Below are 23,482 nucleotides of genomic sequence, written 5' to 3'. Positions count from 1 at the left end.
CAAGTGGGTTGTACAACACAATGACTTTTCCATGCGTTGCCCAAAACATATTTTTAGTATTATTTACATGCACCGAACTCCTTGAACATAAAGTTGTTTATTTCATTCCTGTGCAGTGTGTTGGTAGCTCAGTTAATTGAGTTTATTGTCACTCTGTGTGTGTGTGTGAGGTACAACACAATAATTTAGTGATGCTGAAAACGTTCCCTTCTCCCTCCGGAACTGCCTTGGAATCACCTTCCCTTTGTAGATTAATCTACTCCTGTCAAGGTTCCTCCCCCAGTCTGAACTCTAGGGTACAGATGTGGGGACCTGCATGAAAAAAACCTCCTCAGCTTATCTTTACCAGCTTAGGTCAAAACTTCCCCAAGGTACAGAATATTCCCCCCGTTGTCCTTGGACTGGCCGCTACCACCACCAAACTAATACTGGTTACTGGGGAAGAGCTGTTTGGACGTGTCTTTCCCCCCAAAATACTTCCCAAAACCCTGCACCCCACTTCCTGGACAAGGTTTAGTAAAAAGCCTCACCAATTTGCCTAGGTGACTACAGACCCAGACCCTTGGATCTTAAGAACAATGAACAATCCTCCCAACACTTGCACCCCCCCTTTCCTGGGAAATGTTGGATAAAAAGCCTCACCAATTTGCATAGGTGACCACAGACCCAAACCCTTGGATCTGAGAACAATGAAAAAGCATCCAGTTTTTTTACAAGAAGACTTTTAATAAAAAATAGAAGTAAATAGAAATAAAGAAATCCCCCCTGTAAAATCAGGATGGTAGATACCTTACAGGGTAATTAGATTCAAAAACATAGAGAACCCCTCTAGGCAAAACCATAAGTTACAAAAAAGATACACAGACAGAAATAGTTATTCTATTCAGCACAATTCTTTTCTCAGCCATTTAAAGAAATCATAATCTAACACATACCTAGCTAGATTACTTACTAAAAGTTCTAAGACTCCATTCCTGGTCTATCCCTGGCAGAAACCAGCATACAGACAGCCCCAGACCCTTTGTTTCTCTCCCTCCTCCCAGCTTTTGAAAGTATCTTGTCTCCTCATTGGTCATTTTGGTCAGGTGCCAGCGAGGTTACCTTTAGCTTCTTAACCCTTTCCAGGTGAGAGGAGCTTTCCCCTGGCCAGGAGGGATTTCAAAGGTGTTTACCCTTCCCTTTATATTTATGACAACTCCTGTGTCTGTATGAGGAAAATATGGTTTCTATGAAAAAAACTCATTGTTTATTTCAAAGGACTGACACCAAACGGCCACACTATGGGGATACAACACCATGAGTAAGAACAGGAGGACTTGTGGCACCTTAGAGACGAACAAATTTATTGGAGCATAAGCTTTCGGGAGCTACATCAGATGCATGCAGTGGAAAATACAGTGGGGAGACTCCTATACACAGAGAACATGAAACAATGGGGGTTACCCTACACACTGTAACGAGAGTGATCAGGTAAGGTGAGCTATTACCAGGAGGAGAGCCGGGTGGGGTGGGGGGAACCTTTTGTAGTGATCATTGGAATTAATTTGCAAACTGGATACAGATAACTTAGGCTTGAATAAAGACTGGGAGTGGATGGGTCATTACACAAAGTAAAACTATTTCCCCATGTTTATTTTCCGCCCCCACTGCTCTCACATGTTCTTGTCAACTGCTGGCAATGGCCGACCTTGATTACCACAGGAAATCAGAGAAAAAAAGACGAGAGCAGAGTGGTTTCTAGACACCCACCCATCCATCTAACACAGACACACAGACTTTTCTAAGGCATTAACTTTTCCTTCTCCTTTATGATTCTTTAATGCCTCTGGAAATACCAATTCCTAGAGGCCCCTTTCACAGAGCAAACAACCACAGAGCAATGAGAAAGCTGGGGGCTGCCAGGTTGTTGAGGGCAAGTCTTGAAAGGGATGCCCAAACAATCCAGCTGGATCCCCGGCAACCAGATGTGGGGATTAGCTGCACAGCTGTGGCTGCTGCTCTGAGGAGAGTGGCATAAACTACCTGCCTGTGGATGCAGCCCACCAGCTGGTTCTCCTGGGGCAGATGGTGAGTGGTTGGGCAGGGATGCTGCACCGGCTGGGGTCTGAAATATGAACAGGGGTCTAAGGAACCTCAGCATCACAGTCATCAGGAGTCCAAGCTGCTTGGGGTGAGCTTGTGGGCAATGGCCCAACTGGATTGTTTGTGCATCCCTTTCGCCACGTCCCCTGTGATCCACCAGGGCTTGCAGCACCATGGAAGAGTACCCCTTGCAGTTTATGTAGTGGCCGCCCCGCTGTTCCGGGGCCGAGACAGGGATATGCGTTATGTCTATCGCCCCGCCGCAGTCAGGGAACCCCAGTGCATTAAAGCCATCCACACTGGTCTGCACATTTCCCAAAGTCACGACCCTTGATAGCAGCTGATCAATGATTGCGTTGGCTATTTGGATCACAGCAGGCCCCACAGAAGATTTGCCCACTCTAAACTTATTCCCGACTGATCGCTAGATGTCGGACGTTGCAAGCTTCCGCAGGGCTATGGCCATTCACTTCTGAACTGTGAGGGCGGCTCTCATTTTGGTGTCTTTGCACTTCAGGGCAGGAGACAGCAAGTCGCAAAGCTCCATGAAAGTGGCCCTTACGCATACAAAAGTTTCTCAGCCACTGGGAATCATCCCACACCTGCAACGCGATGAGGCCCCAGCAGTCTGTGCTTGTTTCCTGGGCCCAGAATCGGCGTGCCACGGCTTGAACCTGGCCCAGCACCACCATGATTTCCCAATTGCCACACGCCGTGCCATCTTTGTCCATGTCCTCATCAGTATAGTAATCGCACGGTCGTCGTTTCCTCGCCCCGTTTTGCAGGGACTGCACATACTGCTGGATAATGCGCGAGGTATTTACAATGCTTAAAACTGCAGCGGAGATCTGAGCGGGCTCCATGGCGCCTGCACGGGTAATCCTGGAAAACGGGCGCGAAATGTAGGAGAGCAGAGTGGCAGGGGAAGAGTTGCTGTTTGGTTTGTGGTAGCCGAAGAAAGGCGGGAAATGGTTGTCTTCCGTGGTTTTCACGGAGGCGGGAGCCCAGGACAGACAACCCGGAGAAGCTCAGAAGCGTGGCACCAGTGGGAGAGCAGAGTTGGAGGCAGAAGAGTTCGATGAGGAAGAGAAAGAGCAGATAGTAGAGATTACATTGGAAGGGAAGAGGAAATGAGAGGCGGATTCATAGTTGCAGGAGAGCAAGCGGTGCACCGTCTGCTGAAAGCAGTACGGCGTCTGCATGCCAAAAAGGCGTGAAACGATTGCCCGCCATGGGTTCCTGATGACACGCACCAGAAACACCCGCAAGAATGTTTTTGCCCCATCGTGCACTGGGAGCGTTACCCAGAATTCCAGTGGGCGGCGGGAACTGCGGGAACTGTGGGATAGCGACCCACGGTGCACCTGTTCTGACGTTCGATGCTAGCCTCGGTACTGTGGATGCACTCTGCCGAATTCATGTGTTTTAGTGGGGACACCGAAGCCTGAATGTCTAAAATAGCTCCCGAAATTTTGAATCGAATAATTTTGAACTAATTTCATACTGTAGACGCACCGTTAGAAAAGTCTGTGTGTGTGTGTTAGATGGATGGGAGGGTGTCTAGAAACCACTCAGCTCTAGTCTTTTTTTCTCTGATTTACGTTAGAAAATCTAAAGCAGGGAGCAAGAAGAGTTGCCTTCTCTGAGGCTTGAACTCAGGACCTTCAGATTATGAGACTGATGCACTGCCCGCTGCGCTAAGAAGGCTTAGAAGAGCTTTAGGCTCGGTGCTTATAGAACCAGCTGAGCAGCGGGGAACAGCTGAGCAGCAAACAGCAGGAGTTTGCCTGGGAGTTCACCTGGAGTGAGCCCACTGAGGCTTAAACCCTAACGACTTCTCTGAGGAATTACTGCATCTCCGGAGGAAGCTCATAGTAGGAAGGTATTATGGATGGGGAGTGTTCAACTGTTGTGACCTGCACTGGATGTGCCATGTTTGTCTTTCTTCCAGAGGACAGAAGCGACTTTGTCTGTACAAAGTGCAAGCTGGTCTCCATATTGGAAGAGAAGGTTCAAGGTCTGGAGCAACAGGTATCGACCCTGCGTTGCATAAGAGAAAATGAAGATTTCCTGGACAGACGTCAGGATATGCTTCTATGGGCACAAGGTTCTGAAGATTCAGAGCAGGCTGCGCAGCAGGGACAGGAGGACTGTGAAGAAATCTGGCAACATGTGACCTCCAGAAGAAGAAGGGGGAAAGTCCATGGACCAGCAAAGCGGACACAGGTAAGTAACCATTTTCATGTTCTCTCCACAGGTACCATTGCGGGGAGTGACCCAGATGATACGTCTGGGGGAAGGGAGCAGAAGGAGACTCCACCAGTTGAAAGGCATGAGATGCACTGTCCTAGGGTTGGGGGTTCCACGACCATCACTCCCAAGAGAAGGAGGTGGGTGGTGGTGGTCGGGGACTCTCTCCTCAGGAGGACTGAGTCATCTATCTGCCGCCCTGACCGGGAAAACAGAGAAGTCTGCTGCTTGCCGGGGGCTAAGATTCGCGATGTGACGGAGAGACTGCCGAGACTCATCAAGCCCTCGGACCGCTACCCCTTCCTGCTTTTCCACGTGGGCACCAATGATACTGCCAAGAATTACCTTGAGCGGATCACTGCAGACTACGTGGCTCTGGGAAGAAGGATAAAGGAGTTTGAGGTGCAAGTGGTGTTCTCGTCCATCCTCCCCGTGGAAGGAAAAGGCCGGGGTAGAGACCGTCAAATCGTGGAAGTCAAGGAATGGCTACACAGGTGGTGTCGGAGAGAAGGCTTTGGATTCTTCAACCATGGGATGGTGTTCCAAGTAGGAGGAATGCTAGGCAGAGACGGGCTCCACTTAACAAAGAGAGGGAAGAGCATCTTCGTGAGCAGGCTGGCTAACCTAGTGAGGAGGGCTTTAAACTAGGTTCACCAGGGAAAGGAGACCAAAGCCCCGAGGTAAGTGGGGAAGCGGGATACCGGGAGGAAGCACAGGCTGGAGCGTGTGAGAGGGGAGGGCTCCTGCCTCATACTGAGAACAAGGGGCGATCAGCGGGTTATCTCAAGTGCCTATATACAAATGCACAAAGCCTGGGACACAAGCAGGGAGAACTGGAGATCCTGGCCAAGTCAGGGAATTATGATGTGATTGGAATAACGGAGACTTGGTGGGATAACTCGCATGACTGGAGTGCTGTCATGGATGGATATAAACTGTTCAGGAAGGACAGGGAGGCCAGAAAAGGTGGGGGAGTTGCACTGTATGTAAGGGAGCAGTATGACTGCTCAGAGCTCAACAATGAAACTGTAGAAAAACCTGAGAGTCTCTGGATTAAGTTTAGAAGCCTGAGCAACAAGAGTGATGCAGTGGTGGGAGTCTCCTATAGACCACCAGACCAGGGGGATGAGTGGATGAGGCTTTCTTCCGGCAACTCTCAGAAGCTACAAGATTGCACGCCCTGGTTCTCATGGGCGACTTCAATCATCCTGATATCTGCTGGGAGAGCAATATAGCGGTGCACAGACAATCCAGGAAGTTTTTGGAAACTGTAGGGGACAATTTCCTGGTGCAAGTGCTGGAGGAACCGACTAGGGGCAGAGCTCTTCTTGACCTGCTGCTCACAAACCGGGAAGAATTAGTAGGGGAAGCAAAAGTGGATGGAAACCTGGGAGGCAGTGACCATGAGATGGTCGACTTCAGGATCCTGACACAAGGAGGAAAGGAAAGCAGCAGAATACGGACTCTGAACTTCAGAAAAGCAGACTTTGACTCCCTCAGGGAACTGATGGGAAAGATCCCCTGGGAGAATAACATGAGGGGGAAAGGAGTCCAGGAGAGCTGGCTGTATTTTAAAGAATCCTTATTGAGGTTACAGAGACAAACCATCCCGATGTGTAGAAAGAACAGTAAATATGGTAGGCGACCAGCTTGGCTTAACAGAGAAATCCTTGCTGATCTTAAACACAAAAAAGAGGCTTACAAGAAGTGGAAGATTGGACAAATGACCACGGATGAGTATATAAATATTGCTCAGGCATGCAGAAGTGAAATCAGGAAGGCCAAATCACACCTGGAGTTGCAGCTAGCGAGCGAAGTTAAGAGTAACAAGAAGGGTTTCTTCAGGTATTTTGGCAATAAGAAGAAAGCCAAGGAAACTGTGGGCCCATTACTAAATGAGAGAGGCAACCTAGTGACAGAGGATGTGGAAAAAGCTAACATACTCAATGCTTTTTTTGCCTCTGTCTTCACGAACAAGGTCAGCTCCCAGACGACTGCACTGGGCAGCACAGCTTTGCACCAACGTCCACATTTCAGACCTTCCTCTCATGGCACTTTCCATGTGAATTAGGACAAGCAAGCTGGGGAAGCTCCATGGGGTAATAGAAACTAGGGCAAACCTCACTCAAGATGTGGCTTTCCAGCAATGAGACTCCAGTCCATTTTAACAGGAAGAAAATCTCCTCTATTCTGGTTTAGCCGCATTTGACTCCTTCTGCCCGTCTTCTTCCTCCCCCATCAGTCCCTTTCCTTCCCCATTGGAGCTATGCAGAGGGGAGCCCCAGTCAGTGTCTGTCACCGAGAGTCTGTATCCCATAAGGGGAGGGAGGGGTCGCTGTAAAGCATTGATAATGGAGAGGGGAGGGGTGTGTGTGGTTAGGGGGAGAAAGGCTGGAGAACTAACAGTGGGGCCCAGAGAGATTCCCCCACAGACTGAGGAGATCCCCTGCTGCCCACCATCACCCAGCTCTGGGAAGAACAACTTGGGATTGCTTGGGGAAGCCACCTTTAAAAACACAAGTGTTCCATGCTAGTTACATTTTAATAAGACCAAAGCCGCCTCAAACCCAGTGTCACAATCACTGGGACGACTTTGTCCTGACATTTTACCGGCCGCAGCCACAAAGCGAGTCAAATTACGGCTCCCGTTCGGCATCAAGGCCCACAGACGAACCCGGAGGCTTTTCCTTCCTCAGGTTCTGCCGTCATTTCATTGCTGGCCTGTTCCGAGATTCATCGTTGTGCAAAGCAGCGTCAGGCCCTGAAACTGGGCGAGCCCAGAGCAGAGGCTGCCTTCATTTAACCTTCCAAAAACCAACCCGACGAAACGTGGATTAGCACCCATGCTCCTCCAGCCGCAGGGGAGGCGCCTCATCTGGGCCCCTGGTGCCTGTGCTCCAGCAACATAAGACCACGGGGGCCTGGCTCCACCAAAGTCCTGGGCCCGGTGTCTCCCCCAGCCCCGCCTGCTGCCCCCGGGCAATTCAAAAGGGCCCGGGAACCCCCACCGCCATCACCGGCAGCACAAGGGGGCTAAGGCGGCTTCCTGCCCACCCTCGCTCCGTGTAACCCTTCTGCCCGTCAGAGTTGGCAGCAACAAGGGCCGGGTTCAATATCTAGGGGATCCATTCCAATAACACAATGCAAACCGGCTCGAGCCCCCACCCAGTGACCTGGGACAAATATGTACCACCCCCGCTGGGCGCCTCCCAGAGGCAATCCTTCCCCTCTCGCAAGCACCTAGTCTGAGTGTAGCAAAAAGCCTTTTAATAACAGAGAGAAACAATGTGGCATTATGTTGGGGAAACAGCACCAACAGGATTCATAACACAACTCACGAGCAAAAAAAAAACCCACCCCAAGCAAATTGGGGCATGCCCTTTCCCTTTGGTTCTTGAGTCCAGCAACCCCAAATCACCCAAAGTCCCAAAAGTACAATGACCCAAAAGTCTCTGTCCCTGGTCAGGGCAGCCCCAAAGTTCAAAAGTTTATCTGCAGAGCTTTACCTCCCAACCTGGGTGGAGATGGGGGCGGGGGTAAAAGGCACCTTACATGATCTGAAGCTGACCGCCCCACAGCACTCCACTGCCCCTCCACTCCACCAGCCGCCCCACAAACTGCTTCGCTCAGCTCCGCTCCGCGGCCCACCAGCAGCTCCCGCCGTCCCACGAACTGCTCCACCAGCCTCTCCACGAGGCACTCCAGCCGTCCCGCAAACTTCTCCACAATAGATCTTCAGGCTCCCCCACTACTTAACACAACGCTCAGTGATTTCAGCTTTTAGTGAGTTCAGCTTTTTAGTGAAGTCAGCTTGTAATAGGGGAGTCTCAGTGCTGGTCCACCATTAGCCCAAAGTGAACTCAGCAGCCTGTAACGAGACTCTTAATCCAGATTAGCTCTGAGATTCCACAGTGGAGAGAGAAAAGAAAGGGCAATTAGCATGCAAGGCCCTCATCAAGGAACCCATACCCCAAAGTATTAATACATGTCCCCACCCTCTCTCAATTCACAGAGTTTTGGAACCCATGACCCTTGCCTTGCGAGTGCTACTTAGTTGATGGTGAGTCCCTCCATCATAACAAAAGGCCAAGTACAGTTCCCAGCACAGTTCCCATAATCAGGGTAATAACAATTTATTCTTCCTGCCCCAATAACAGAGACACTGGGGATCCCACAGCAGCCAAAGTGAGCATTTGGGCAGCTATGGCCTCGTTCTAGGCGGGGTGGGTGTGCCTATGCAGATGAGATCGGCCCCTGAAGTTCTTTTCCACAACTTGCCAGACCTCACCACCAGATGTCAGGGTGAGGCTCACCCTGACACTGCTTACACTCCGTGTGGCCTGCCAGTCTCGGAAGCGGCTGGCGCGTCCCTGCAGCCCCGGGGGTGGGGGCATCTCCACACGCTGCCCCCGCCCCGAGGGCCGACTCTGCCATCTGTGGCAATGGGAACTGCTGGGGTGGTGTCCGTGGGCAGCGATGGGCAGAGACCCCCCACCTAGGAGCTGCTGCCAGAGGGGGGTGTGGGTCGCTTTTGGGAGATCCCTGAGGTAAGAGCTGCATCCTCACTCTCTCCCGCATCCCAAGCCCCAGCCCAGACCCCAACCCCCTGCACCCAAACTCCCTCCCAGAGTCCACCCCCTGCACTCCCTCCTGCACCCTACCCCCATGCCCCAGCCCAGAGCCCACACCCCACACCCAAACTTCCTCCCAGAGCCTGCGCCCGCACCACCTCCTGCATCCCAACCCCAACCCCAACCCAGATCCCGCACCCAAACTTCCTCCCACAGGCCTCCCCCCACACCTGCTCTCGCATCCCAACCCTCTTCCCCAGTCCAGAGCCCACCCCCTGCACCCAACTCCCTCCCAGAGCCCGACCTGCACCCTCTCCTGCACCCCAACCCCCTCCCCCAGCCCAGAGCCCACACCCCACACCCAAACTCCCTCCCAGAGCCTGCGCCCGCACCCCCTCCTGCACCCCAACCCCCTCCCCCAGCCCAGAGCCCACCCCCTGCACCCAAACTCCCTCCCAGAACCTGGCCACCCCACCCATTCCTGCACCCTAACGCCCTGCCCCAGCCAAGACCCCACACCTGCACCCAAACTGCCTCCCAGAGCCTGTACCCCTCACCCCCTCCCACTCCCTAACGCCCTGCCCCAGCCCAGAGCCCACACCACACACGCAATTCCCTCCCAGAGCCTGCCCCCACACCTGCTTCTGCACCCCAACCCCCTGCCCCAGCCCAGACCCCGCACCCTGCATTCCCTCCTGCACCCCAACCCCCTGCCGCAACCCACAGCCCACACCCAAACTCCCTCCCAGAGCCCAACCCCTTTCCCTCTCCCTCCCATACCCAAACTCCCTCCCAGAGCCTTAGGCAGATGTGGAGGGAGGTGGACGGGGAGGCAGGACTTGGTCCCATTCTGGAAACCACCAAAAATTGTAGAAACCTGCCGCCCCTGTCCAGCCCAACCTTCTGCGGGTGCCCCTCAGGCCCCACCCGTGCAGGGTTTGAAGCTTGCATTGCTTAAATTCCAGGACGCTGGGGGACTTCAGCTCCCCTTTGTCCAGCGGGAACCTTCAGCCCACTCCCAACCAGATTCTTGTCCATGGGATGACTGTCGGGGGGCTGGGCCCCTCTTTGTCTTTTCTCTCTGGGACAGGCCAGGGTACCTAGAACTGGGGTATCTGAGCACCCAGGACCTTCTATGGAGATGCCCTTCCCCTTCCCCTTCTGTGGTCCCATCTGTCATTGACTCCAGCCTGTTTTCTATCCATCATCAGCACCATCCCAAGCCAGCTGCACCCGCCTCAAAAAGACAGTGTCCCCTGATGGGTGTAAATCATAGAATATCCTCATTTACACATTTCTTTGGCAGTCATGACAGGAGACAAAGGGTTTCTATTCCCAACTTGAAGGCAAGGAGTGCATTAGGGGCAACTCCAAGGGAAAGACTATTGATGGAGATCTCAATCTAAATTCTACACGAGTTTTGTTATCTTCCCTTTTGGTTCTATCCCTGGAAATTCCCCCCGACTAGTCTGCTGAAAGATAAAATCATCTAAATCTGCCTCCAAAGAACCTGACCGGCTGAAGCAGGAGGAGACCTGAGAGATGGCCACTTTCAAATCAAAAGGGAACGCTGAGACCTGCCTGTTGCCACACCCGCCCCCACCCGTCCCCAGGAGAAGGAGGCACCGACCTGTCGTGTGCGATCTAATGAGCAGGGAAAGAATCTGGGAATTACCTTCTGTAAAAACTCATCCTTTTGTTCCTCAAACACCTGTGGAAATAGCTGATTCAAGAAGTGGTTGACAGAGGGATGGTCCGCGTCTCTCAGCAGCTCCTTGGGTCACCAGCCGTTGTCAACCAAGCCAGTTGGCAGACTGACGGCAGGGCAAGAATGCTGACCCCCAACACTCTTTGCTGTTGGCCTCCGTGACATCACAATCAGCTTGTGCATAAACACACACAGACCCCACCCAGAGAGACACACCCCCACTGAGCAACTCCCCACGCTCCCTCCCAGCACTTCCTGCCCACCCCAGAACAGCTGTTTCATGGAATTGAGGATGCTCCGGGAGGGTCGGTTCGGGGCGGGGACATGGCACACTTGGGGCACTGCATGGGACTCTTCTCTCCTCAGTGCAGGGCTCAGCACTTGTCCTTGCTGAACCTCATCAGATTTCTTTTGGCCCAATCCTCTAATTTGTCTGGGTCACTCTGAACCCTATCCCAACCCTCCAGCGTATCTCCCTCTCCCCCCAGCTTAGTGTCATCTGCGAACTTGCTGAGGGTGCAATCCATCCCATCCTCCAGATCATGCACAAAGATGGCGAAGAAAACCGGCCCCAGAGTGACCCGTGGGGAAGCGGGGGAGGGGGTGGAGGAGAGGAGGCAGACGGTGAGTGGCAGGGACCCCACAGAGGGGGGTGCAGTGGAGAAGAGGGGGAAATCATCCAGGCAGCGGTGGGCAGTGTGGGCTGGGAGAAGGGGCGAGGCAGATACAGGAAGAGATGGAGCACAGGCGGGGCACTGGGGCCTAGGCACCCGGGGCCTGGTCATCGTTGGCACCAGGAGAGGAGAGGAGAGGAGAGGAGAGAGAGACAGAGACAGAGACAGAATGTGTGTGTTGGCCAACATACTAGAGGAGAGACAATGAAAAACATGGTAGGATAGCAAGCAACTCACCTCCCGGAGTCATCTGTGATGAAGCGGGACTTCATGTTTCCTCTGAATTGTGTGGGGGTGCCTCAGTTTCCCCTATGCAGTTCTTAAGGATCTAGGGGGTGGGGTAAGGGTGTATGATCGTTGCAGAGCTCTGGAGGGCAGGTGTGTGCAGGGGTCTGGACACAGAGAATGGCTGACACCCTCTTTCCTGGCACCTGATGCCCTGGGCCCTTCCCCCCTGCGAGGTGAGAGCTAAAGGGTTGGAGAACAAAGGAATCGGGTGCCCTCCTGGCCGGGGACAGGGACAAAGCCCAGAGGAGGAGGGGCTGGGGGGAGTTTCAGTTGTGGGCTGGCTGGAGACATGGAGTGAAGGGCAGATGGGGTTGTCTGTCTCACTGCCCCCCCCAAAATGGACCCGGCTGAGGGGTCCTGTTCTCTGCACCTACAAGCTCTGTGTTAGACCATGTCCCTGTCGTCTAATAAACCTCTGTTTTCCTGGCTGGCTGAGAGTCCCGTCTGACTGCGGAGTTGAGGGGCAGGACCCTCTGCCCCCCCCAGGACCCCGCCTGGGCGGACTGGCTGTGGGAAGCGCAGGGAGGGGCAGAGGAGGCTGAAGGCTCCGAGGTCAGAGCCAGGAAGGTGGAGCCGGGGGAGCTGTGTGTCCTGCAGACAGGCTGCTCCCCGAGAGGAGACTTCCCCAGAGTCCTGCCTGGCTTCCTGGGGAGCAGTCCCAGAGCATCGCCCGGGGACCCCGGGACATCCTCCTCCTCGATGAAACCTTCTGCTGTGTGACGTGTTGTGTGTGTCGTGTTGCATGTGTCGTGTGACGTGTTGTGTGTGTGACTTGTGTGTTGTTTTGTGTGTGTGATGTGTTTATGTGTGCGTGTTGTGGTCCGTGTTGAGTGTGTGTGTGTGCCATGTTGTATACTGTGTTGTGTGCATGTGACGGTGTGTGCCGTTTTGTGTGCATGTTGTGTGTGTCGGTGTCATGTGTTGTGTGAGATTTTTGTGTGTCGTGTTGTGTGCCGTTTTGTGTGTCGTGTGTCGGTATCGTGTGTCGTGTTGTGTGTGGGTGTGTGATATTTTGTGTGCGAAGTTTTGTGCATCGTGTTGTGTGTGTGTGTCACGTGTGCCGTTTTGTGTGTCATGTGAGGTGTTGTGTGTCATATTGTGTGTGTGTGTCGGTGTCGTGTGTGATTTCTTTGTCACGTTGTCTGCTGTTTTGTGCGTCATCAAGTGTGTGTGTGTGTATGTGTCAGTGTCGTGTGTTGTGTGTGATTTTTGTGTGTCGTGTTGTGTGCTGTTTTGTGTGTCAGTTTATTTGTGTGTCATGTTGTTTGTGTCTTTCGGTGTCCTGTGTTGTGTGTGTGTGAGAGTGTTCTCTCTGTGTGTGTCGGTGTTGTCTGTCGTGTTTTCTGTGTGTTGTCTTGGGTGGCCCCTCAGGGTATTGCACAAACCATTTCCATCGTGGAGAAACAGTGACACCAGGTGGCCAATCCAGATAATGGACAAACCATTTCCCTCACAGAGCAACAGTGACACCGGGTGGCTAATCCAGGTATTGCACAAAGCATTTCCCTAATGGAGCAACAGTGACACTCGGTGGCCACTCACGGTAATGCACAAATAATTTCCTTAACGGAGCAACAGCGACACTGGGTGGCCAGTCAGTGTAATGCACAAATCATTTCCCTCCTGGACCAACAGTGACACCGGGTGGCCACTTGGAGTAATGCAGAAAGCATTTCCTCACGGAGCAATGGGGACACTGCGTGGCCAATTCAGGTATTGCACAAATCATTTCCCTCCTGGACCAACAGTGACAGTGGGTGGCTAAACCAGGTATTGCACAAAGCATTTCCCTTATGGAGCAACAGTGTCACCGGGCGGCCCCTTGGAGTAACACACAAATCATTTCCTCCCGGAGCACCCGTTGCACAAACTGAGTTTAATAATAATAATAAACAACAAATAGTTTCACTAGAAAAGGCAGATTTTCAGTGATTATAAGGGATAGCAAACAGAAGAAGGCAGATTACTCAGCAAATACAAATACACACACATACTAAGCCTAAGATCTTAAAGAGACTGGATTCAAGAAGTCATTTCCCATCCTAAAGGTCTTTTGGCAACTTGAAGAGTTTCTGTAGCTTAGACTTCCCGTTGTTTCTCTTTACAGACTAGACTCCTGTCTTAGTCTGGACTCCCCCCTTCTCATTCCCTTTGTCTCTTCAGGTACTTTCAGCAGCCTTTCTACTGCCCTGCATGATTTTCGTCCGCTCCGACGTCTCCATGGCTCCCGAGACCTCACCTGTGGGAACGCACACCTACCCGTGTCCTACCAAGGGAGACGGCACCAGGAGAGCAGAGGAGAGAGAGCGAGTTGGCGAACACACGAGAAGACGGCGAGTGCGGACGAGGAACTGGCAGCGCCGACCTGGCAGCCGGGTCTGCAGCGGGCAGAGAGCGGAGGCCTGGTTCCGCCTCCTTGGAAAGAGGCCCAAGCGGCTCAGGCCCCTCCTGCCGCGTTCCCCTCCGGCGAGAGCTCCGGCACCATTCCTCGCCAGAGCCGCTGCGAGAGCCGAGCCGGAGCCCTCGCTCCACAGCGCTCGACGGGGGCTGGGAATCTCGCCCTCGGCCCTGCCGCCCTCTTCCCTCCCGCCCACACCGGCCCCACGCGCCGCCCAGAGACCGAGTTCCCCCGACCGTCCCCGCTCCGCTCTCGCCCCCGCGGGGGGTCGTCTCCGGGGCTGTGATTTCGGTGTCGTGTCCTCTGCCGTCTTGTGTGTCGTGTGACGTGTCGTGGGCGTGTGAGACGTCGTGTGTGTCAGTGTGTTTGCCGTCTCTCTGTGTGTGAGTCGGCGTGAGTCGGCGTGTGTGTGTGTCAGTGGGTGTGGGCGGGTGTGTGTGTGGGCGTGTGTGGGAGTGGGTGTGTGTTGTGTGTGGTGTGTGTCTTTTGGCGTGGGCGTGTGTTGTGTTGTGTGTGGTGTGTGGGCGTGTCGTGTTGCGTGTGTCGTGTGTGTGGGTGTGTGTTCTGCGTGTGTTGTGTGGGCATGTGTGGGCGTATGTGAGAGAAGTTGTGTGTGTGTGTGTGTGAGACATTGTGTGTCTTGTGTGTGTGTGTGTCAGTCGTCGTCTGTGGTGTGTGTCGGTTTCATGTGTGTCAGTATCGTGTGTCGGCATGTGTGTTGTCTGTGTCTGTCGATGTGTGTGTGTGAGACGTCGTGTGTTGGCGTGTGTGTTTGTGACGGCATCTGTGAGAGACATCGTGTGTCGGCGTGTGTGTTTGTGTCGGCGTGTGTGCGACCTCATGTGTCGTGTGTGTGTGTGTGTGGACGTGTGTGAGAGCCGTCGTGTGCCTTGCGTGTGTGTGTCGGCGTGTGTGAGACGTGTCTCTGTGTGTGAGACGTTGTGTGTCGTGTGTGTGTGAGACGTGGTTGTGTGTGTGTTGTCTTGAGTGTTTTGTTCAGTGTGTGACGTGTTGTGTGTGATTTGTGTGTGTGTGTGACGGGTTGTGTGTCGTGTTGTGCGCGCGTGCGACGTCTCCCATGATCACGCAGTTTCCATGAGTATTTACTTCATTAAAAACATTAAAGAGGGCTCGATCCATATCCACATGAGATCCCGGCGGTCTCTAGCACACTCCAAGCACTATCCCAGGGGAGGCTCGAGTCGTTTGCTTCCCCAATGTCATTTTTGCCCAGACGGACTCTGTCTTCTCCATTCCATCGCTGATTTCTTTACATTCGACCTCCTCATTGATAGACAATGCTACTCCACCACCTTGACCTTTATTTCGGTCTTTCCTAAACAGCACATACCCTTCAACACCCGTAGTCCAGTCATGACGACTATTCCACCCTGTTTCTGTTATCCCGAGAATATCTGGTTTCACTTCCTGCACCAGTACCTCTAATTCCTCCATTTTGTTACCTAGGCTCCTCGCATTGGTGTACAAACATCTTCATTTTTGCTGTTTGGCCTCGCTCACATTCTTTACCCAATGAGGCACGGTCATTCCACAGCCAGCAGAACCTATTAGACTGGTATCCACACTGCCCTTCCTCCTTATAGCCATTCTCCTACCCACGGCTGTATCCTTTCTTACTTTCTTTTCTTCCCTCTCAAGGCTAAAATCCGGCATGGAGATTACCTGGACATCCCCCAACCAACCATCTCCCCCAGATTCCTAGTTTAAAGCTCTCTGAATCAGTTGTGCCAGCCTCCATCCTAGAAGTCTGTTTCCTTCCCTACTCAGATGAAGTCCATCCGCCTTCTAGCACCACTGCCTGAGCCATCTGTTGACAGTCATAATCTTGTCACGCCTTTGTTGCCCTTCTCCAGGCCTGGTTACAGGCCTGTCTACTCTTCTCAGTAAAGAGTCCCCGATCACGTAGACCTGCCTTTCCCTGGTGACAGTTCTATTCTCCAGTCTATCCCCTGTTCCCTTTGGCTGCAAGTTCTTTCCATTGCTATTCTCCCTTGTAATCCTCTTCAACCCATCCTGTATCCTCCTGGGGCTCATATTTGGTGTAGTCTCCATTGACTTTTCCCCTTTTCCTATAGGACTAGCCGCTCTTCTCTTCTTCCTTGCCCCTCCAGCTTCAGTGACTACCTCCTGAGCCCCTTCTTCATTTTCCAACTCTCAAAACTTATTCCTGAGCTCTATTTCTCCTTCACCAGCCCGTCTTTTCCTCTGCCTGGTTCTTTTCATCACATGCTTCCACTGACCACTTTCCTCACCCAGCAGTCTCCCCTCAGAATTCCCCAGTCCTGCTTCCATCTGCAAGTCTGAGCTTTTCCCTTCAGATACCTCATGTCTTTGCTCCATCATCTGCTCAAACCCCTTTCTAAACTCAACCAGACTTTCCATCTGCATCTCCAAACCTCAGATCTTCTCCTCCATCAGCTCGAGCAGATGGCATTTCATGCAGACAAAACTCTTACCAGGTCCCCCCTCCAGGATCATGGACATACGGCAGCTTCCACATCCAGTCATCTTCATTGTGTCTTCCATGACAGGCCCAACAAAGAAAGGAACAGAACACCACCAGCTATCACCTTCAGCCCCAAACTAAAAGATCTCCAGGGCAGGATCAAGTGGAGTTCCTTAGGGATCAATCTTTGGGACCAATCTTATTTCATCTTTTTATTGCTGATCTCAGCACAAAAAGTGGGTGTGTGCTAATCAAGTTTGCCGATGATCCAAAGCTGGGAGGTATTGCTAATTTAGAGAGATACCGGGATATCGTACAGGAAGATTTGGATGACCTTATAAAATGGAGTAATAGTAATCGGATGAAATTGAATCATGAGAAGTGTAAGGTCAAGCATTTAGGGATTAATAACAAGGATTTTAGTTATAAACTGGGGACACATCAGTTAGAAGTAACGGAGGAGGAGAAGGACCTTGGAGTATTGGTTGATCATAGGATGACTATGAGCCGCCAATGTGATATGGCCGTGCAAAAAGCTAATGCGGTCTTGGGATGCAACAGGCGAGGTATTTCCAGTCGAGATAAGGAGGTTTTAGAACCATTCTAAAAGGCACTGGTGAGACCTCACCTGGAATACTGTGTGCAGTTCTGGTCTCCCATGTTTAAGAAGGATGAATTCAAACTGGAAGAGGTACAGAGAAGGGCTATTAGGATGATCCGAGGAATGGAAAACCTGTCTTATGAAAGGAGACTCAAGGAGCTTGGCTTGTTTAGCCTAACTAAAAGAAGGTTGAGGGGAGATAGGATTGCTCTCTATAAATATATCAGAGGGATAAATACCAGAGAGGGAGAGGAATTAAAATTTAAGCTCAGTACCAATGTGGACACAAGAACAAATGGCTATAAACTGGTCACTGGGAAGTTTACACTTGAAATTAGATGAAGGTTTCTAACCATCAGAGGAGTGAAGTTTTGGAATAGCCTTCCAAGGGAAGCAATGGGGGCAAAAGACCTATCTGGCTTTAAGATTAAACTCGGTAATTTTATGGAGGAGATGGTATGATGGGATAACATGATTTTGGCAATTAATTGATCTGTAAATATTCATGGTTAATAGGCCCAATGGCTGTGATGGGATGTTAGATGGGGTGGCATCTGAGTTACTAAAGAGAATTCTTTCCTGGGTATCTGGCTGGTGAATCTTGCCCAAATGCTTAGGGTTTAGCTGGTGCCATAATTGGGATCAAGAAGGAATTTTTCTGCAGCAGATTGGAAGAGGCCCTGGACGTTTTTCGCCTTCCTCTATAGCATGGGGCACGGGTCACTGGCTGGAGGATTTTCTGCTCCTTGAGCTCTTCAAAACCTGATTTAAGGACTTCGATGGCTCAGACATAGGTGAGAGGTTTTGCACAGGAGTGAGATTCTGTGGCTTGCTTTGTGCAGGAGGTCAGACTAGATGATCATGATGGTCCCTTCTGACCTCAATATCTATGAATCTATGAATTAAAAACAGGGAGATTATAGCGGGTCCTGCTGAAAGGTGAACTGTCAGGCTGGAGGGTGGTTACCAGTGGAGTTCCTTAGGCATCAAGATTCTACAATCTATTCTGAAGGACGATCCCTCAATCTCACAGATCTTGGGAGACAGGCCAGTCCTCGCTTACAGACAGCCCCCCAACCTGAAGCAAATAATCACTAGCAACCACACAACAAAAACATTAACCCAGGAACCTATCCTTGCAACAAACCCATTGCCAACTCTGTCCACATATCTAGTCTAGGGACACCATCCTCGGACCTAATCACATCAGCCACACCGTCAAATGTGCCCAAATACATTTGTTAGTCCCTAAGGTGCCAGAACTACTCCTCGTTTTGTTTTTTGTTTTTGGGTTTTTTTTGCTGATACAGACTAACACGGCTCCCACTCTGAACTAAATGATTGCATCTCTCCCCAAAAGAGATCTATAAGCACAGAGAACACCCTGGAGACCAGGCCTTTAAACGTTAGGAAACATCAGAGTTAAGGTGACGTACATACTTTGCGCAGTGCTGTTGTGTATGTGTGTTATGATACAGACTCACAAGCGTGGCCTTGGGGTCAATTCCCTGCCCCCCACAGCATCAATTTCCTCCAGACTCCCAAGGGAAGTGGTGCTTCCTCCATCCCTTGATGAGATGCCTTTCTCGAGTCTGCTTTGGTCCAAAACTCGCGACTGCACCATGCAGGAGGCCTGTGATGTGTAGGGGGGCCAGATGAGATGATCTAACAGTCTCTTCTGGCCTTCAAGTCTCCAAATCTCTGCAAAACTGGGTGCGGCACATTGAGCATCCTCTGATGGTTCCACGTGTGGCCTGCGTGAACCCTTGCACGACCACTGAGTGTGTGGGGGTGACCCAGGGGGAGCAGCTCAAACATGCACAGGAGCCGGCTCGGGGCAGGACATGAGCCCTGCAGGGCAGGGGTGGGGGTGGCAGTGACATCACAAGGGCCTTTTGCAGCACTCAGCTGATTGGTGAAAGGCGGTTGGGAGGCGGTGACCTCACAGAGAGTCCACGACAACGGCCAGGGAGGACAGGCTGCAGGGCAGGGGGATCTCAGAGACCCCCAAGGCTTTGCTGCAGGGAGTCTCCTTCTTGAGGTGTCTCCTTGAGGACTGAGAGAGAATTCAGGGTCATGTATGTCTGATATCTGCTAGGAGAGCAATACAGCGGTGCACAGACAATCCAGGAAGTTTTTGGAAACTGTCGGGGACAATTTCCTGGTGCAAGTGCTGGAGGAACCAACTAAGGGCAGAGCTCTTCTTGACCTGCTGCTCACAAACCGGGAAGAATTAGTAGGGGAAGCAAAAGTGGATGGGAACCTGGGAGGCAGTGACCATGAGATGGTCAAGTTCAGGATCCTGACACAGGGAAGAAAGGAGAGCAGCAGAATACGGACCCTTGACTTCAGAAAAGCAGACTTTGACTCCCTCTGGGAACTGATGGGCAGGATCCCCTGGGAGAATAACATGACGGGGAAAGGAGTCCAGGAGAGCTGGCTGTATTTTAAAGAATCCTTATTGAGGTTACAGGGACAAACCATCCTGATGTGTATAAAGAATAGTAAATATGGCAGGCGACCAGCTTGGCTTAACAGTGGAATCCTTGCTGACCTTAAACACAAAAAAGAGGCTTACAAGAAGTGGAAGATTGGACAAATGAACAGGGATGAGTATATAAATATTGCTCGGGCATGTAGGAATGAAATCAGGAAGGTTAAATCACACCTGGAGTTGCAGCTAGCGAGGGATGTTAAGAGAACCAAGAAGGGTTTCTTCAGGTATGTTGGCAATAAGAAGAAAGCCAAGGAAATTGTGGCCCCTTACTGAATGAGGGAGGCAATCTAGTGACAGAGGATGTGGAAAAAGCTAATGTACTCAATGATTTTTTTGCCTCTGTCTTCATGAACAAGGTCAGCTCCCAGACTACTGCACTGGGCAGCACAGCATGGGGAGGAGGTGGCCAGCCTCTGTGAAGGAAGAAGTGGTTCGGGACTATTTAGAAAAACTGGACGTGCACAAGTCCATGGGGCCGGATGCGTTGCATCCGAGATTGCTAAAGGAATTGGCGGATGTGATTGCAGAGCCATTGGCCATTATCTTTGAAAACTCATGGCGACTGGGGGAAGTCCCGGAAGACTGGAAAAAGGCTAATATAGTGCCAATCTTTTAAAAAGGGAAGAAGGAGGATCCTGGGAACTATAGGCCAGTCAGCCTCACCTCAGTCCCCGGAAAAATCATGGAGCAGGTCCTCAAGGAATCAATTCTGAAGCACTTAGAGGAGAGGAAAGTGATCAGGAACAGTCAGCATGGATTCACAAAGGGCAAGTCATGCCTGACTTATCTAATTGCCTTCTATGATGAGATAACTGGTTCTGTGGATGAAGGGAAAGCAGTGGACGTGTTATTCCTCGACTTCAGCAAAGCTTTTGACATGGTCTCCCACAGTATTCTTGTCAGCAAGTTAAAGAAGTATGGGCTGGATGGATGCACTACAAGGTGGGTAGAAAGTTGGCTAGATTGTCGGGCTCAATGGGTAGTGATCAATGGCTCCATGTCTAGTTGGCAGCCGGTATCTAGCGGAGTGCCCCAAGGGTCGGTCCTGGGGACGGTTTTATTCAATATCTTCATTAATGATCTGGAGGATGGTGTGGATTGCACCCTCAGCAAGTTTGCGGATGACACTAAACTGGGAGGAGTGGTAGATACGCTGGAGGGTAGGGATAGGAAAGAGAGGGACCTAGACAAATTGGAGGATTGCGCCAAAAGAAATCTGATGAGGTTCAACAAGGACAAGTGCAGAGTCCTGCACTTAGTACAGAAAAATCCAATGCACCGCTACAGACTAGGGACCGAATGGCTAGGCAGCAGTTCTGTGGAAAAGGACCTAGGGGTGACAGTGGACGAGAAGCTGGATATGAGTCAGCAGTGTGCCCTTGTTGCCAAGAAAGCCAATGGAATTTTGGGCTGTATAAGTAGGGGCGTTGCCAGCAGATCAAGGGACGTGATCGTTCCCCTCTATTCGACATTGGTGAGGCCTCATCTGGAGTACTGTGTCCAGTTTTGGGCCCCACGCTACAAGAAAGATGTGGAAAAATTGGAGAGAGTCCAGCGAAGGGCAACAAAAATGATTAGGGGACTGGAACACATGAGTTATGAGGAGAGGCTGCGGGAACTGGGATTGTTTAGTCTACGGAAGAGAAGAATGAGGGGGGATTTGATAGCTGCTTTTAACTACCTGAAAGGTGGATCCAAAGAGGATGGATCTAGACTATTCTCAGTGATAGCAGATGACAGGACAAGGAGGAATGGTCTCAAGTTGCAGTGGGGGAGGTTTAGGTTGGATATTAGGGAAAACCTTTTTTACTAAGAGGGTGGTGAAACACTGGAATGTGTTACTTAGGGAGGTGGTGGAATCCCCTTCCTTAGAAGTTTTTAAGGTCAGGCTTGACAAAGCCCTGACTGGGATGATTTAGTGGGGATTGGTCCTGCTCTGGGCAGGGGGTTGGACTAGATGGCCTCCTGAGGTCCCTTCCAACTCTGTTATTCTATGATTCTATGAGTCTATGATTCAAATCCCTGACGTAATCCCACTCCGTCCAATAGCCCCAGGCACATTCCAAGCGTTGGATTCGAGACACTGAGTCAGCTTCCTGCAGTGAGTTTCAGCCTTCCCAGAGGTAATTTGTGGGGGCTCGCCATTTTCGGATGTTCTTGTTTATTTCCCCTCCATCCAATTCAAATGAGTTTGAAATTACTCACGGCAACATTCTTTCACCTACTTTGGTAAACAGAACAGTTATCAAATGTTGTACTGAGAGACCAGTCAGTGGGGAACAGAGCGATAGTCATTTGTAAACCAGTTGCATTAAGAACCACAGGTCTCTGGATGGGGGTAGACCACCGTGGGGATGGGAGTGTCACAGAGAATTTGGAGGGAGGTGGCGGAGTAGAGGGTGGAAGAGGTTGAATTAGGGTACATTTTCCCTTGGCCCCGAAAGGGGCAGCACGACATGCCCAATTAAAAGGGGGTGTCACGCCTGAAGAATTTACAATATCCACCAAAATAACAGTAACAACAAGACAAACACAGAACACAGTGTTTTGTTGCGACAGGGGACCCACGGTGTTCTGGGTTTTCTTCCACTGGCACCAGCTTGCCCAGAAAGTGTCTGAAAAAGAAAATAAACATTCCCCAGCCCCTGGGTGGGGACAGATGATTGCTTAAAAATGCCCCTTTCTTTTCACATTTTTTTTGACTGACTGCAGGAAAACCAAAAAATTACCTTTATATTTTGTTTGTTTGTTTTTTCATTCAAAGGATACTTGCTGCATACCTAGGCAGAGGAGGCCTGTCTATGTAAACACGGTCTGTTCCTGAAGTCTTTCCCCCAGCTCATCACTAGATGTGAGGGGGGAGGTCATTCAGGCCTTCCTTACACTTCGTATTTAAAAACTCCTTATTGTTCCTACCTCTGCTGGCCTTAGATTTCTCCTCCTGTCCCTTCTTTGGCAGCTCGTAAGAGGTGGCCAAGTGGTTAAAGTGGTGGGCTGCTAATCATTGTGCTTTGCATGCATGGGTTTGAATCCCATCCTCATTGTGTGCATTTTGTCTTCTCCCCTCCTTCACAAACAACCATCTCCCCTTTGGTACAAGCCACATTGCTTCCTGTAAACAAAAACCTTCTCAGGAACTCAGACCTCCCTTGCTGTCAATAAAACACGTCTAAATCCCAGATTTCTCAAAGAGTTCTTTGTTTCTTAGTATTTATCTCAAAAGGTAACAGCCTCATAACGTCCCCCAAACACCCTGGGACCAGCCCAAATAATTAAAATGCCCCCACCTCAGCCACGACAGTGACCCACAGCTAGCGTGTCTAGGTCAAGGTGCTCTGGAGGAAGCAACTCAAACATTTTCTCTCTGCTTCCCTTGGCGAGGTCTGACTGGGAAAACAAAATTGAAAATTTTCTGCTGGGAAACCAATTCCAGTCTGTTTGGGGACTTTCATTTGAATGGATTATTATTATTCTCTTCTGATCTCTGAATTATTTCAGTTCAGTCTTTGTCCTCCAGATGTGTTGCCAGGTGTTGAGCAGAGTGGGAGTGAGGCCAAGTCATGACGTCTCTTCCCCTCTTCCAACTTGCTAGGAAGTTCCGCTGCCTTGATGTGAGTCAAGCAGTGTCCATTGTCTCCGGGCTTTCTTGGAGGAGTCCGCATTGTACACGGTTCCTGGGAGAGTCCTTGGGAGCGTGGATACCTTTACTGGGCCATCTGTCTCCACTGTCATTTTGTAGCCCTGCAGCCACAGCCCCAGAAGCCTGAGTCAGCTGCCCCGGGCTCTGAGACAGGTGCCCTGGGTGTTTTAATTGCAGTATAGATATAACATTAGGATACGTCTACAGTGCAATGAATCACCCACGGCTGGCCTGTGTCACATTAATCCAGGACAGCGGCTTGGGCTGTAAAGTAGCAGGGTACGTGTCTTGGCTCAGGCTCAGGAC

The sequence above is a fragment of the Lepidochelys olivacea genome (genome assembly GCF_965140295.1).
Source record: "Lepidochelys olivacea isolate rLepOli2 genome assembly, chromosome: 4".
In the NCBI taxonomy this organism is placed as follows: Eukaryota; Metazoa; Chordata; order Testudines; family Cheloniidae; genus Lepidochelys; species Lepidochelys olivacea.
Note: the sequence above shows the minus strand (reverse complement) of the source record.